Source organism: Heloderma suspectum, chromosome 2 (assembly GCF_057233095.1).
Source record: "Heloderma suspectum isolate Gila_16-S chromosome 2, 16-S_ref, whole genome shotgun sequence".
NCBI classification, from domain to species: Eukaryota; Metazoa; Chordata; class Lepidosauria; order Squamata; family Helodermatidae; genus Heloderma; species Heloderma suspectum.
Window position 1 is genome coordinate 220,208,882 of NC_139459.1, and position 17,600 is coordinate 220,226,481.

General features: G+C 43.3%; 1 protein-coding gene across 6 annotated transcripts in view; it reads left to right on the plus strand.

Moving 5' to 3' along the window:
• Window positions 1-2,412: 2,412 nt before the first annotated feature.
• The window catches only part of LLGL2 (LLGL scribble cell polarity complex component 2), a 72,007-nt gene continuing 56,819 nt past the window's right edge, over window positions 2,413-17,600 (plus strand). For 3 of the 6 annotated variants that reach the window (XM_084838077.1, XM_084838080.1, XM_084838083.1), the window contains exon 1: window positions 2,413-2,478. The gene's annotated coding sequence lies outside the window, so the exon portion shown is untranslated. Of the gene's footprint in view, window positions 2,484-2,668; window positions 2,729-17,600 lie in introns of those variants that run through there. The other 3 variants (XM_084838078.1, XM_084838081.1, XM_084838079.1) reach the window with 2 other exon arrangements.

The window sequence follows — 17,600 nt, forward strand, 5'->3', positions numbered from 1 at the left end:
CTTGCCCAACCTGGTGCCCCCTTGTTGAGTTGGACTGCAGCTCCCATCATTCCCAGCCAGCATGGCCAATCTATCTGGAAGGCACCTGGTTGGAGAAAGCTGTGTGAGGCTGACCAGGAATTGATTTCCTGGCAGTATAGTAAGGAAATGCAAAAAAAGAAACGAAGAAAAACACTACCTTGAAATATATGGTAGGTACTGCCACTTCTTGGCATTGGTCCACCAGGAGCTCCTAATATCATGGTTGTCTTACCAACTGAATGGTAAGCATCCTTCAGTTTGGTGACAGAATGACACTTCTGAGGCTGTTTGCATTCCTTCAGGGACGTGGTCAAAATTCTGACAAAACCAGGAAAAGAAGAATTTTCTTAGCAATTCTGGAGCTTCCAGTTGTGTGCTGCTTAATAAGGTGTTCTCTACTGCAGAATAGTGTCACCAAAAGGTGAATGAGGTAAGGTTGCTCTCTAGACTTCGTTTCACTTTTCCTTCTAACTAATCAGGCAGGCCTTCACAGTACCAGAGCAGTTTGCTGGAGGAGGAGGAGGAGAAGAAAAGGGGGGGGGGCGGGGAGAGAGAGAGAGGGAGAGATGAAAGAAAGAGGTAAGAAACCCCCTGAGATTAAATGTGCAATCTCTGTAATTCCGCTGAAACTAAATCAGTTCCCTCATTTTCCTTCTGGTGCTTTGCCCAGGACTTCTTTGGTGCCCAGTCTCTGACTCCTGACATCATGACCTGATTCAAAGCAATCAACAAAAGCAACCTGTTTGCTGCACCATGGCCTGAAAAGAAGTCAGGAATGGGATTTTGGATTGTATATTCTCTATAAGGAGTGGGAGAATATACCATTTTGAGAGTATGTTTTCAGTGTGACGCTGCTAAAAGAATGCCTTTGTCAGAAGCTGTTCCTCATTTTTTCTTTTAATGGTAAATAGTATTTGAAAATTGGATTTTTATTGTAGGCATTAAAAAAAGAAAGCAATCACAAGACCTAAATTATGCCATAAATAAATGGTTTAGATTTTGCCTTATTTTCCTCAGCCTTGCACCCTGACCCTAAATGTGTTTACACAGGAGTAGGTCCCATTAAGTTTGGTCTAATTTACTTCCTGGTAAGTATATTAGGATTGCAAATTTATCCTACGCATTTTTTTAAAAGTACTATGTTCAACTGTAGCCTTAAGGTGCACTCAAGGCTTATCTCTTCATTTCCTGGTTAGATAACACATCTGGTGATCTCACCACAGCAAACAGCATAAACTCAGCTTCTATCACAAAGACGAGAAAGAGTCCGGTGGCACTGTGAAGGCAGATTTTTTGTGGTTATGTAAAATGCTGTTTTTGCTGCAAGACTAACAGGGCTGTGCCTCTGAAAGCTATCCCAATTATTGTGCATGGAAATGTGGATGTATGTGTGGATGTATGTGGATGCAGGCTTCCCCAACCCAACGCCCTCAGCTGTGCTGGACCACAACTCCCATCACCCCCAGCAACCGCGGTGGCTGCGGGTGATGGGGCTGTAGTCCAGCATAGCTGAAGGGCGCCAGGTTGGCAAAGGCTGTAACTACAGGCAACAAAGGATTTGGGGCTCTGATCAGGATAAGGTCTGCCATGAACATTAACAAGAGTAAGCCCCCAAATGCTTACCGCCTTTATTTATAGAGATAGGACAGAGCTGAAGTTAAGACAGAAAGGTGGTGGCTAAACTGAGAATCTGAATTTAATCTATGACCAGGAAAACGTTTACGTTCCGATTACTTTTGTGCGCCGTCACGGAGCAGCTATTTCTTTTTCCCTCCCGACAATTGTTTGCTGACGCCTGTCTGTCAGAGTAAGAGCCATTCGCTATTGTTCTAACCCCGCCTGCTGCAGAAGGCCGCCTCAGAAAACTCAGATGATTGGAGGAAATGCAATGTGATAAAAGGCAACATTAAGGCTTTATTCTTAGTAGGTAGCTTCGCCTTGCTATGAAATAAAATAGAACCACATATTTTCAGTCTTGAGTGACCTCGTTTACCGGGAACACCCAGAACAGCATTTATTCGGCGCCCTTGGCATTCCCCCCTCGCCCACCGTCTCCACTACCGGAAAACCATAGGTGCTGCCAGGACCCGGCGGAGAGGGGGCGTGCCCAGAGCTCCCGCAAGAGCCATTCACGGCCATACCGCAATTAGCTTTCTTTGATCTTGACCCCACCCCACCGTACTCTAACCCTTCCCGCCGCGATTGGTCAGATGCAACGAGAGAAGGCTGTGCAGGGAGAAGGTTCGCCGGATCCCGATTGGCTAGGACGGCCAGCGGTGAGCACAATGAATTATTCACGGACCGCGGCGCGGTTGAAAGAAAGCCGCCGTGTTGACCACGCCCTTTTATTATTTGCATATCCGGCGGGCCCGCCCCCTCCCTGAGGTATCCAGGAAGGAGCGGCGGCGGCGGCGGCGGCAGCAGCAGGAGTTGGGGCGCGTCGGGGGACGTTGCACGGTAAGGCAAGTCCGGCTCCTTTCCCCCGCCCCTGGTGGGCGCGAGGCCTGGGCGGAGGAACGGGGCTAAGGTTGCAAATTAGATGGGGGGGGTATAAAGGCGGGAGGGGGCTGGCAGGTAAGGAGGCTCGGCCCAGGGTGGAGAGAGGGAAAGAAAGAGGGCGAAAAACGCTTGTCTGAACGGATGTGGGGGCGGAGTTAAGGGGTTGACTCCATGCTGGAAGGTGCACTTGAAGCTGGGCTCTGCTGAGGTGGGAGGAAAGGGTTTGGGCACAAGTCTGAGGTGGCTGTTCTCTCCTGACTGCTGAGCGTGGTTCTAAAAATAAAGGGGCACGTCGTGGTGGGTGTCATAAGGGAGGTGGGGGTGGCTGAAGTAGATAAGGGGCTTGCGACCTGCTCTTGTTAGGGAGGATGTAAGTTGGGGCACTGCAAGAGGCTGGGGGACCCGTGGAGAGGGGCTGACAAAAGCAGGGGGCGGGTAGTGCTGTGCCCAGGGGTTATTACCAGGTAGATGATCTGGGGCACTGGGCCTGAGAGTTAAAGAGTGAAAAGTTTGGGGAGGAAGGGGGTTCTGGGGTTGCCAGAAATATGAGACAGAGTTTTTCTGTGGGTGGAAGATGTGCTGGAGCTTTGACTAGGCTAAGTCAGCTAAGGGTTTACCAGCTGTGGGGTCTTTAATTCTTTTTGGCGATAAAGGAGTAAGTCCTGGGAACGTGGCATGCGTGCCCTTTTGATGCTGACAATTGGTAGTTCAGAAGGGCTCACTTCCGGACTTGTTTCACTGGTGATACTACTTGGCACGCTGTGTTGTTTGTACAGGTGCTCTGGAATGGAAATGGCAGACTAAAAAGCAGGCCATAAACCCCTTGTTCGGGGCTTGCCATGGGTATGGTTGATTTCAGGTGGCTCTTTGTTTGGTAGCAGGTCTCGACCGGTCAATGACTATTCTTGCTTTTCATTTCCTTTTTGAAGGTCAAGAGATAGCGGTGCTGGTTTGGGAGTGCACTACTTTTTAGGCTAGGGTTCAGTGAAGAATGCTTGGTGGATAGCAGGGAGTGATCTTGGTATAGGCCAAAGTTTGGCTTTGGGGTTTAATTTAGAAAATCCAAGATGGCAGATCTTCTGATAAAGAGCAATTTTTGTGTGTGTTTCAATTTCAGGTTCACCTTGGTCAAGTATGATTATGTTGTCTTGATTTAAAGCTGTCCCATGTTGAGTTGGATCTCTTTTGCTTGTGGGGCTGCAATTTCCTCATGATTTGAACCATATTTAGCTCTATTACTGAAACTTCCTTTAAGTTGGTTCAACATAATGGATGCTCCTACTTATAAGCTTGAGGCAAACTGAAACCCCCTTGCAGTCTTTAGTAATATGAACTGACACACCCATACCCAGTCCTTATCTAATAAAGAGGCTTGGCTTGTTGAATATTCCTGTCTGCCCTAAGGCTAAGCAAATGGGGCAGCTGACAGGCGAACAAAGTACATTCCTCAAGCTTCTAGAATTGAGAAACTCCCTCCCTGCCCTTTGCCCCCATAGTTTAAATTGGAGCCCAAATATCCCAGCTATAGTTCCTAAGACAGGCTGGATTCTTCAAACAATAAAGGGTTACTAGTTGCACACCTGTAACTGTGTTGGAGGCTGGGGGAAAACTGCCAAATCTAATTAAATCTACGGTTGTTTTCGTGGAAACTGGAATCCTTTGAAATACTTCATTTTATTGTTAAATAAATCTCTTTGAGGTTGTGATAATGGTCTTTCAGCAGGTTTTCATTTCCAGGCTCAGACAATGGTGTATTATTGGAGAGAAATGGATTACATTCCCCTCCCCACCTCTACTGTGCTAAAGTGGAGAAATTTATAGTAATTATCCTTGAGGTTGGATAGGTGACTATGTAGGTAGGTCAGCCTTCTGTATGCTTCTGGGGATGATGGGAATTGTAGTCACATCTGTGGGGCACCAGGTTGGGGAAAGCTGGGGTCAGTGGTATGTTCATTCCACTGTTGAAACAGGTATCTGGGTCTAGTTCCTTGAAGTTACATGTTTGTTGTTGGAAATTGTGTTAGTATTGAGAGCTCAGATAGTCACCGATTTAACATACAATATGCATGTTTCAACTGTTAATTTCCTACACAATCAAGCTCTTGTGTAGGAAAAAGTGTACTCTGTATTGATGGTGCTGTACAAATTACCTTTTTGCCACAGGTACATTGCTATTACAACCGGTCAAGCAGCAGTGGTCTCTTCCTTGCATTTAATATGTGCATTTCATCTCAAGTGATTACTTAAATGTATACTCTTTCCTATACAAAATTTGGTCTCTCTGTCAGAAGCAATAAAGTTTGCGCCCCCTAGGCATGCAACTGTGTCCAGAGTGCACACAATTTTTAAACACTGCATTCTGCTCTTATATGGAGCTCCCACTGATCTTCCATGCAACTTATTGTTGAGGTCTGTACCTCCTTAGCTTTAGCAGTGCTGTAGAGTCAGGTGCTCCTAAACCATTCACTGGTTCCCCTGAGCACATACAATTACAGTAATGGGACTGATTTCCAGATGAACACACTCAGGGTCTTGCTGTTAGGTGTACTTCCATAGGGGTAAAATGCAGCTATAACTCTGTTCCCCTCTCTCTCTCTCTCTCTCTCTCTCTCACACACACCCCCCCCCCCCCATGAATACTATTATTGGTACACTACCACATGAAATCAGAGATGCTTCTTGCAATCCTATTCCTTTACAGAAAGGGTGAGCAACTTGTGGCCCTCGAGATGTTGTTGGACTGCAACTCCTATGCAACTCAGTCCTGGGCCCAGTGTTCGTCAACATTTTCATTAATAACTTGGATGAGGAGGTGTAGGGAATGTTTATCAAATTTGCAGATGACACAAAATTAGGTGGGATAGCTAATACCAGTAGCAAGGTATGGCTGTGAGAGCTGAACTATAAGGAAGGCTGAGTGCTGAAGAATCAATGCTTTCGAACTGTAGTGCTGGAGAAGACTCTTAACGAGTCCCCTGGACTGCAAGGAAGTCAAATCAGTCAATCCTAAAACAAATCAACCCTGACTGCTCATTGGAAGGACAGATACTGAAGCTGAAGCTCCAATATTTTGGCCACCTAATGCGAAGAGAGAACTCCCTGGAAAAGACCCTGATGCTGGGAAAGACTGAAGGCAAAAGGAGAAGGGGACGACAGAGGATGCGATGGCTAGATAGCATCACCGATGCAATGAATATGGACTTGAGCACCCTCCGGGAGAGAGCGGAGGACAGGAAGGCCTGGTGTGCTATGGTCTATGGGGTCACGAAGATTCGGACACGACTGAACAACAACAGCAGCTAATACCTTGGAAGACAGAAACAAAATTCAAAATGATAGGCTGGGGTGCTGAGCAGAAAACAACAGAATGAAATTTAATAGGGATAAATGCCAAGTTCTGCACCTAGGAAAAAGAAACCAAATGCATAGTTACAAGATGGGCGATACTTGGCTCAACAACACTACAAGTGAGAAGGATCTTGGAATTGTTGTAGATCACAAGCTGAATAAGAGCTGACAATGTGATGTGGCTTCAGAAAAAGGCAAATGCTATTTTGGGCTGCAGTAATAGAAGTATCACTTTCAAAACCCGGGAAGTACTAGTTCCCCTTTAGTCAGCACTGGTTAGGCCTTATCTGGAGTACTGTGTCCAGTTCTGGGCACCACACTTTAAGAAGCATGCAGACAAACTGGAGTGGGTTTGGAGGAGGACAATGAAGATAATCAGGGGACTGGAAACAAAGCCCTATGAGGAGAGACTGAAAGAACTGGGCATGTTTAGCTTTGAGAAGAGAAGACTGAGGGGAGATATGATAGTACTGTTCAAGTCCTTGAAAGGTTGTCCCAGAGAGGAAGGCCAGGATCTCTTCTTGATCATCCCAGAGTGCAGGACACGGAATAATGGGCTCAAGTGACAGGAAGCCAGACTCCGGCTGAACATCAGGAAAAACCTCCTGACTGTTAGAGCAATACAACAATGGAACCAATTACCTCGGGAGGTGGTGGGCTCTACCACACTGGTGGCATTCAAGATGAAGCTGGATAGCCACTTGTCAGGGATGCTTTGACTTGGATTCCTGCACTGAGCAGGGGGTTGGACTTGATGGCCTTGTAGGCCCCTTCCAACCCTACTATTCTGTGATTCTATGGTACCTTAGCAATGGCTTTGCTGGCTTGGGCTGATCAGAGTTACAGGCTTTATAGGCATTAATAGGGGAGGTGGTGCAACACTAGTGGAAACTAACTGTCATTTCTTTATGAGTAGCATGTGAGCAGCTTTTGATCATGGAACACTCTCCCATGCTAAAAATTACTCTGGCACTTGATCATGTAAAGACTCCTAACAGGAGTTAATACTGAAGCTGCATCACTGGTATATATACATCCTCTTAAATTTTTTACTTTTGAGGCCTAAGTATATATTGGCTCACAAGCTTACTATATGAATAATTTCCATACAAGCTGGGTGATTAAAAGGAAAGAGAGCCCTATCTTCCATTGCATGATTATGGTAATGTTCTCCTGTAACATATGCTAATCTGGATTAACCAGGACTGTTCTCACTGTGAAGTAAATAGAAAATATCAACCCATTATGTCTAAGGATAAATCATATGATCTTCTGAATGCTCTTGTACACAGTAGCCTCCCTTTATATGCTTCTTATGGATTCCCTCTGCAGTAATTGATGTTCGGCATAACTTCCCTAGTTTAAATTTTTTTGCCATAGAATTATTCACAATATGATTTTTATTGGTGTCTTGTATATCCCAGTTATGAATATAGAAGTTGCCGTCTGGCAATGGAATGAGCTAGTAGTGTTTTATGAGGGAGAGAAATGTAATAGGTGTCACTGTTTTCCTAGACACGTATGGTAGTAAACTTTGTAAGTACGATGACGTTTATTATTGTGTTTTAACTTTTAGACATCTTAAATGTTATTGGTAAGAGTGGAGTTCAGCTATTCAGGCTTATTTGACAAATGCCTGTGTTTGGGCCCACTGCTATTCTCTGTAGTTAATAAGATGGCTTTCATGGACCCTTAGACTTGAGCCTAAATCTGTCATCCTTGGTTAGTCATGGGCTCACTAGATAGTCTTGTGCAGATCACTATCCTTTGTTCTCCAACTGTAAAATAGGTGTGATTACCAACTTTCTGGATGGTTGTGAGGACTGAAGGATTGCAAAGGTAATATGTAACCAATTAATTTTCTGTCAACCTGGCCAGTTAAAATCTTCTTCAGAACAAAAGTTCCTAAAAATTACTGAAACATCTTAACGAACAATGACCTGTCTTATTTTCTTAGCAATTTTGTTCTCTAATGCCTGAATATGTTTGCAGCAGTGAGGTGTTCTAGCTGTTTGAGGACTTTGGGAAATGTTGGTACCTTGTGTTAATCCATGATGGAACTGATTTTTCATTTTGAACATATTAACCACCTGGAATACAAATGACAAAGTTGCTGATGGTAGTCGATTTTTTTCAAGTCTCACTGACATGCTCGTAGCGGTTGACAAATCAGTTGGCAGTAATGCCCCGTGTTTCCTGTGTGTGATTAGTGAAGAGAGAGTGGGACAGAATCATTCCCATAGTACCTCTCTATTAGCTAGTTACGAATTGATCTTTTTATTTTGATTTGTGGGGCATTCTTGGCTACTTCTCCTGACTTCTCAGAACGATTTTGCAGTCTGCATTTGGAAATGCAGATAATGCAAAAATTTATCATGTTCCATATTTCATTAAAGTGTGTTTTGTAGGTTTGCTCTGTATGTGTGCCCACCAGGTTCATGCTTTTAAAGATGGCCTGTAATGAAGTAATTCAACATTTAATGTAGTTTTAGTGCCATATTTAATCCTGGGCCTTGGTATATTTTCAGCCTTTTCAGTTTTTGTAATTTTAATTTGTGAATGCTGATCAGCTTGCTCTGCCCTCTCCATGTCTGTATTTAACTACTCGCCGCCTTCCTTTATGCTGTGTAATTTTCTTCAGTGTAGGTCAGTTAGAGGATTTTTAAGATGTAAACTCTGTTTTGACAGGCTACTTAGAAAACATGTCAAAACACTTCATTGGATTAATTATTTCTGGGTGACTATTGGTTTCCCACCAAATTTATTTTAGCTCCATCTCAGTCTCAAACCTCACATCTGATTTCTTCAAACCTCAGTCCTGTTTTAAAACTCAAGCCTTAGATATAAAATTGATATTTGAGTATTATGTATTTGTGGATTACTGTGTATTTTAATATTTGAGCATGCTCCATGTTTTGTAATTTCGGGAGTTTCAGCCCAAACTGGTACGCTTTCAAACTTTGATGACTACTCTGCTTTTAAATAGAAAATATGATCCAGCAAAACTGGTTTGCATGTAGGAGAGAGATTTCCTGTTTGCTCAGGGGAGCAAAAGAACCCTGTGTAATAGTGCATCTTTAAGCCCAATCCTAAACTGATTTACTCAGAAGTAAGCCCCACTGAGTTTGGTAGGACTTGTCTTTTGTTTTGAGTCCTCATTCTTGATTAAAATCATCAACATATGCTTATTGGTAATGTGATTTTGCTTGGTATCACAAAAATAAAACTAAAGCATAAACAAATTTTGGAGAGAATCATCAAAATGGGCATACAGGCATCTACTCTTCAATTCAGAATTCAGTTGCCCTCTGAATTCCTGAAAACTTGCCACACTCAAATGTATGACATCCTATTTACATTTTAGTTTGTTTATTGACAACATTTATATACCACACCATATTGAAACAGATTCCAGAGCAGTGAACAATAAGAGATAAAACAGTACAAGGATAAAAAGAATAAAACACTATTAAAATTATTTTTATAAAAAAACAATGTCAGTAAAGACCATGGCAGATTAGTTAAGGAAGGTTTCCTGGAATAGAGCTTTTCAGGAGACGCCGGAAGCAACGTAGTGTTGGCCTGACCTCCAGAGGCAGGGAATTGCAATGAAAGGGGGCCACCACACCGAAGGCTCTTCGACTCCAGTTGGGCATTAGGTCTATGTGGAACCACCAGGAACGAGCCCTCTGATGACCTCAGTGACTGGGCAGGTTGATAAGGGAGAAGGCACTCTCTCAGGCATCCTTGTCCCAAGTTGTTTAGAGCTTTGTATATACTAGTACCAAAACCTTAAACCTAGCCCGGTAGTTACAATAAGTGACTTAAGTTCTCACCTTGTCAGTGTGTGAATTTCCTTTGGGCTTTATTCACTGTATATATGTGTTCTTGTTGAATTTAGTTTTGGGCTTGTTAGTTAACCAGCAGAAAACATGTAACTGGAATACTTCAGGAACAAAACTTGTGAGGGGCTACAAAATGGCAATGGCATCTACTGCTCCTCCTTCTCAGCACTACTGTTTGGCCCAGAGCAAGAGGCAGGTGAACAAGTGGGTTGCAGTGGTGAAGAGGAGGAGCAACTCCAGGGGATTCTCATCAGTGGGCCCTTGCTGGCGTATGAGCCCTTGGCAGGTGCCCAACTTGACACCAGCCCTGTTCCCTCTATAAACGGAGAAATGAACATTAGGGAAAATTGTACTGGAGAGCCATACTTAAAGCTATAGAAGAACAATTTTGGCTCCTCTTATGAGAACTGATCGACACACAGTTTCTGGGCAGCTTGTTGAATCTGTCTATCATCAAGCTCACAGAAGAGCACAGCTGTGGGGATCCCTTATCCAGCCTGTATCTCTGTTAACAGCAGACATACTTGATGGTCCTCTTTTAGTCCATAGGCTTCCTCACCTGGCCCACTGTAAGTGACTCTCTGGTGGCAGGCAGGCTACTCCACATATGTGGATATGGGGCCATCATTTAATTTCTCTTCGGCATTTAGTGGGAATATGCAATTTGAGAATATGTGTTGCCTGCCTCTAAGTACATGCATTGTTGAAAACAGCCAAACCAAGGAACTCTATTGCCATACTGCAATGGGTTGAAATGTCATCTAGTACTTGTTGCAATACGGCCTACCGGCCTTCGCATTATAACACCCCTATTCTACTTGCCTACCATTACCAGCATCCTCAGAAAAAATGTTACTAATTTGCATGTTGGCTGGAAATGTGTTCAACAGTATGGCCAGAAAAATGTTTCAGGTCCTAGGCACCAGCAGCATGAAACATCTTAGCATCTGTGGACCGAAGTATGCATGCTGCTTAACCCTTTCCCTTTCTGGGTAATCCTCTGGGAGCAGAAGGGAGGGAGTCTGGGGAACGGGGGTCAGAACAGTGACACCGAGTGGACAAATAGAAGGAAGGGCAAGGGTTAAGCAGACCCTTCCCATGCTGCTCTTCTGTTCCCAGTGGCAATCTCAGGTTATTTTTCAGTTTAAAAAAGAAACCCACAACTGTGTGTAACATGTAGCTTGAGCCTGAGAGACCTGGCACCTCATGTAAGAATCCTTCCTTGCCTATAGATAAGAGTCTTATAGATGAGGCTCTGAATCAAAACAAAAAGAGCATCTTTGCAATGAAATGGATTTCGATTCAAAACGCTATCTAAAACACCTCCACTTCTGATTACCTTTTTGGAGAAAGTGTCTATTAAAAATCTTTTTTTAAGCAGACTATGATGTCACTTTTTGGTATGTACCCTGGAATGCTGCTGTTGATGTTCTCTTCATCATTTGTCACGTGGCTCACAACTGACAGTAAGAGAAGCCAGGGCTGTTCAATCACAGTATTATTTTTCCAAATTAAACCTTTAGAAGTATTATACTTAAATTGTTGAACTCGACTGAGCTTAATGACTGCTCCGATGTTCTATATCCCTTTAATTAAACTCTTGAAACACTTGCATCTTTATAACTTGTGAAGAAGCCTCAGAGAAAACACTTGACCCTACTTATTCTGTAATGGTGCAGTGCTCATCTGTCCATCTGAGTCAGCAGTGTGAAATCATACATTTCTTGTAAAAGAATGACCACTTCAGTTTTTCTAATGTGTCATGTATGTATTTGGCTTTTGCATAGTACTTGAGGTACTTAAAATGTGGAGTACAAATTGCCACAGAAGATGTTTAAGGGGTAACTTGCTTTGCAAAGGGAAATCTGTGAGCACAAAGTGATAACAAAAGCTGCAGCACTCAAACCTCTAACTGGCAGAACTGGTTAAAATGTCAACCTAGAATACGTTCCAGAGGGCTAGCTGTGTTAATATGTTGCAGTAAAAATTATTGTGGCCTGATCATGGGCCAACTAACTCTTAACGCCACAATCATTGTGTAGTTTTCAAGGTGACACACAAGACTCTTGTTTCAACCTAGTATCTTAAGCACCACTTTCTCCTACATGAACCTCCCTAGGTATGAAGTTATTTGTCAGAGGCCCTCCATGTCCTCTCCCCTCTTTGGAGGTGAAGCCAGGTGGTGAATGGGGAGAGGGTCTTTTTAGTAATGGTGCTCTGAGCCTTGAATGTGTTCCACAGGAAGGCTTATCTTGGCCCGAGTTTGATTGCTTCCCAACACCAAATGAAGGCCTTTTTTATTTGCCCAAGCCTTGTAGCATTGTTTAGTGCTTTTTATCTCTTATATCTGACTTTTAATTCTCTACTGGTTTTATGATGCAATTTACTGTTCTGAAGGCTTTAATTGCTTGATTGTTTTAGTGATGGCTTTTTAACCTTGTAAGCTGCTCTGAAAATTTTAACGGAAGAGTGGGATAATACATTTATGAAACAAACAACTAGAATGTTTTGTTTGGATCAGCAGCAGCACAGTTTATGGATAAAATCAAGCTCTCCCCATAACAAGCAACAGGATGGTGGTCTGCTAGGACATGATGGCATCATTTAGGCAACTCCTGCTTTTCAGAATTTCCCATCAGGTTTGCAATCCTGTAAAAAGGATCTCTTAGGCTCTACCAACACCTTTTGGATACTGATCTATAAATCTCATTCAGCAGTAGAAATGCTTGTCCTCAATGTGATTCTTGGAGGTGGCTCAGGTATGCATGATCGTCTAACTCTTAGGGGTAGCTATGCTTGAAAAAAAATCAACATCTGTATCATTGCAATAGTTAGAATGCATACTGAAACTGGTGATATGCACAGGGTTTTCTGTAAACAAATATGTGATAAGATACGGTGCAATCCAATACATATCTACTCAGATGTAAACCAAATTGATTTTAGTAGAACTTGTTCTCAGGTAACTGTATAGGATTACAGCCTATGTATTCTTGAAGTGTGTGTGTGTCTTCCTTTTCCTAATATCTAAAATGGTGGTGATGGTTCTGAATTAACATAGGCTTTTGTCAGATTTGTGGGTATGGTATTGCAGAGAAAAGTTGTATCTACCATGAAGTCTTTATCAACCAGGTTAAACTGACAGGAAAACTGGGTATAGTCATCCACATGACCTTTCGATTTCATGATGTTCCTAATATGTGAGGGTAACGTCCTTTCACAAGGTTGGGCCAGGCAAGCCAGTTATCCATTGGATTTAGAAGCTCATTTGATAGCACCACATCTCCCTTGTTGTGAGCTTTTTTCTGCACTTCCTTCCTTCTTTTCCTTTCCTTCTCCCCCCACCCCCGCTTTTTTTTTTTTTTTGCTTTGCAAAGAGCTGGGTGCTTTCCTTCATACCTATTCCTGCTAATTGTGTTTGCTAAAGGCTCCTCACCCCATGATCAAGCTAATGCAACAAGTAGCTTCATTTGTGCTTCTATTGGCGTTTCAATACTTGAAGAGGTTAGGAAGGCTACAAAATAGATTGTGAAGTCTTTCAATAAAATGATATGTTCAAGGGCTAGTGGGTGTGAATGCAGCTTGCTGAAGTGGGGAGCACTTACAATTTGTAGCTCTAAGAAAGCAGCAGTGAAAAACACTTAAGAAAATTAGATAATTCTTTTCTTCTAGGACACTTTCAGATGGTTGCTTTTTTCCAGCAGCAATTAAACTTCTGGTGATGGACACGTTGAATCTTCACCTCTGATATATGCATGCTGTGCAGCTCCTGTTCCTATCTCTGCTAAACAAATTAACAGGATCATTATGGGCAGTGCAGTGCCAAAAGAGATGCTGTTATCCCTAGTCCCACCTTTGGGGCACTGGTTGCTGGAGGAGCTGCTATCTGGAAGTAGACTTGGAAATGACTGTATGGGTTGCTTATGATGCATTTAGGGCAGAGGTAGGCAACATAGTGCCCTCCAGATGTTTTGAACTACAGCTCCCATCAGCCCCAGCCAGCATGGCCAATGATTAGATTATGGGAGTTGTCCAAAACATCAGATGGGTAGCAGGTACTCCTGATTTAGAGCATCTCAGTGTATGAATATTTGGGATTTATTTTATTTACATTTATATCCCACCTTTCCACATAGGAAGCTGCCTTATACCAAGGCAGACCGCTGGTCCATCTAGCCCAGTATTATCGACACTGACAGTGGCTTTCCAGGGTTTCAGGCAGGAGTTTTCCCTGCCCTAACTGGTCACACCAGGATTGAACCTGGGACCATTATCATGTAAATTATGTGCTGTGCCACTGAGCTATGGTCCCTCTAAGGAACCATAGAAGAGAAGCTTACATGGTTCTTTCCCCCTTTTATCCACACAGCAACCCTGTGGCATAGGTTACAATGAAAGAGAGGGACTGGCTGAAGGCCACCCAGTGAAAGCCTCATGGCTGGGTGGGGATTTGAACTTAGGTCTCCCCAGTTCTAGTCCAACACTCTAACCACACCATGCTTGGTATTCAAGTGATCACACTGTCTGCCGAACGGTTGTTTCTTACAGCTTTCCTGGGTTCCAGGGAGCTTATCTCTCATAAGCTACTGTATTACAAGTCTTTTAAGTTCTTCTGGCCCAGTATAATGTGTGAATGGGGTATTAGGTAGGAGTATGGGGCATTTGGTATGCCATCCTAAGAAAGTTACAGAAAGTCACACAATTCCATAGCAGGTTGTGGTAGAGGAAGGGTGCAGATCCATTTGCATTTTCCCTGAAGCTGCATGTACCACCCTATGTATACATGCATACATAGTTTACCCTATAGTAAACTATGTTTACTGGGTCTGGCAGATGGGAAGGTGGAGAATATTATTGATCCACTGGGTTTTGTGAGCAATTTCTCAGTCCATGAGGACTGCTCAAATGATCTCTTGGGAAGGGGAGAGCATGTAAACCACCAAATGTAAAAAGCACGCAAGTATAAATGTTGCAGTGTTGTGCACATTTTTTACAGTTGATGGTGTGCATGGTTTTTAACAGTTTGATCTAGTACCTGAAACTGACTAATATGTAAGAAGGGACCCACTTATGAAGCAACCCCTGAAACTGACAGAATCTCGCTCTTTACATCTCTTAATCCCCCTTCCCCCCCCTTGTATAGGCAAAACTTTCCCAATGTGGCCATCTGACTGGGGGTGATGAGAGTCATAGTGCAACACATCTGGAAGGCACCAGGTTGGGGAAGGCTGGCCTAGAGGATGCAAAGCTGTACTTGCTATAGGGCAAACACTTGAGCTACTTGACATAGTTTTCTGCAAGCCTAAAGCATTACCCAGGATTTCCAACTCTGTTGATATGGAGAGAAAAAATTGAACTGGCTGGGTGTAAAATGTGCTCATCTTGCCAGCTGTGTTGCTTTAATTTGGCTATCCCATCACTCTTGTACGGTGGCGACTCTGCTAGCAGATCTAATAAAACTCATGGAGAAATAGTTTGATTTATAACATGACATGTGGGTGATGACCTCATTACTGGCTGGAATGCGGAGAGAATGAGCCCACTTGTTTATATAAGCAGAAAGTAATAGAAACATCCCAGGCTGCTAATAGATTTGCTGCAATCCAAGAATTTCATATCAGGATGTATGTCTGTGTGTGGTGAGTAGTCTACACGGTATTATGACCTTTATGGTGCCCCAAAATCAAGGACAAGAATAAACTGTTCTCAGCATCTAAATAGTACCATAAGTAATATGGCAGTCCTGTCTGCAAATATATGGGATAGATATATGGGATGTTATTAAACGGAACATTTCACATTTGGAATAATAAATGGAGATCTAGGAATCTTTATATTTTGAAATTGCCCTGCATGGTGACTAGCTAGCTTTTACTAAATTACCTGGTACCTAAAGCAGGCTACAGAAATAGCATACTTATTTTGCAGGATTTTTAGCCCAGCTTTCTAACAAAATTCTTACAATCTTACTGTTTATAAAATAAACAACTGTTAGGTTTGTAAGGGTAAAGTAGACATTCCTAGACTTCTTGCACTATAGAACTGCTGACCTTGTGTTCCTTGGCAAACCACCATGTTTTCTTATGTTGTTGCTCTGACATAGGAGGCCATTGGAAAGGCTTCATCATGGAGAGGCCATAGCTCAGTGATGGAGCATATGCTTCGAATGCAGAGGAGCCTAGGTTCAATCCATGTCATCTCCAGTTAGTGGCTCTTCTCTCCACAGTCTTGAGATCCTTTAGCAATCAGGCCAAACCAGCCTTTCCCAATCTGGTACCCTCCAGATGTTTTGGGCTCCAAAACTCTTTATCTCTGGCTAGGCTGGCTGGGGCTGATGGGAGCTGTAGTCCCAAACATCCAGGGGGACATCAGCCTAGAGAAGGCTTTGGTAGACAATACTGGGCTGGAAGAGCTGATAATCTGATGTGATATAAAGCAGCCTCATACGTTCAGCATTTAAAACCCAACTCCTGAGTCCAGATGCAGTTGTGCTATGTACTCCAGCCAAAAGAACAAGCATGTGGGTTGAAAGAACCAGGAAGGGCTGCCAGATATGTGTGGCACACAATCCATGTCCCTGCAGTGTTTGTTTAAACTAGCAACTGCTGTTCAGGGCCAGTTCTTGTGACCCAGCGATGCTTCTGCTTTATCTTTATCCTGTGTGTCAGGTACAGCTCTATCAGACTGCAGAATAACTTCTAACTTTTTGTTTCTCATTTCTTGCTGTGGACAGGGCTGTGATGTTTCTCTTTTCTCATTGTGGTATTGTGAACCACAACTGTTCCACAAACAGTTCAAGTATCAGTAGGACAGTTACTGTCAGAAATAGGAGTGGTGAGACAGGCAGTGTGATTTCCTTCAGCTATATGTGGAAGTTTGTTTGTTTTGCAGGTAGGAAGTGCTGTTTCTCTGGTGTACAAACAGCAGTGTGGCTTGAAGACTGCTTCTGCTCTGCTGGGTCTTCAGGATGTTGTTTCCTCCCCTCTTAAATCCCTGCCATCCCTTCTTACAGTGTACCCATGCAGTGTAGGTTTGGGATTGCATCTCAGGGTTCTTCAGCCTTGCTAGGTCATAATGTTTCCTCAACCTATTCTCTGAGTGCAGCCAACTAAATGCTAGGCTCTGTATTCTACTGCCCCAAATGCTATTGTTAGCCCAATAGCTCAGGGCTATTCCTGTAGTTAGAGTCTTTTATTGGCGTTTGCAAAGATATTGAGCAGCTAGGTATATAGAGAGGTGCAAAGACTTTAAGGTTGTTGTGCAGCTGTCGTGTCAGTTGTTGCCTTTCCTTTGCTACTTGCTTTCAGCAAAGGCTTGCACTTTGTGATTTTTACAGAAACAGGTTAACAATTAACTAGTCTGCATATCAGATACTGCCACCTTACACAGCACCCTCCAAGGACCATTGAACATTTCCCTCCGCATAGCAGCCATAATCAAAGGGCAGATCCACATGAATGCTTTCCAGAGCAGTTGTAATGTTTGGAGCTGCCTAGGGTTGCAGGTATAATTGTGCATTGCCCGGAATATGACGCAACATCTCATTTCATGAAAGCCTTCTTTTTTTAATTTGTTTGTCCTCAGTAGAATCTACAATCCTGCATGCAGTGAGGTGATTTCACTCTTGGAGCAGAATTTTAGGTAAAACTTTTTTGCCACCAGTAGGCAACATGTGCCCAGCCTTGGCCTATTTTGTGGCCCCCACCCTGCAACCACATTTGCCTCTGAAATGCAGTGGCAAGGCAGCAAGGAAACTGCTGCTTCTGGCTTTTGAAAGGAGGCTACTTTTCCTCACTGTGCTGCCAAATTTCAGCAGCAGGGGTGGGGCAATGTGGCTGTCCAACCACTGGATATTACCCACTCCTCTTCTAGGCCTTCATAGTTCTG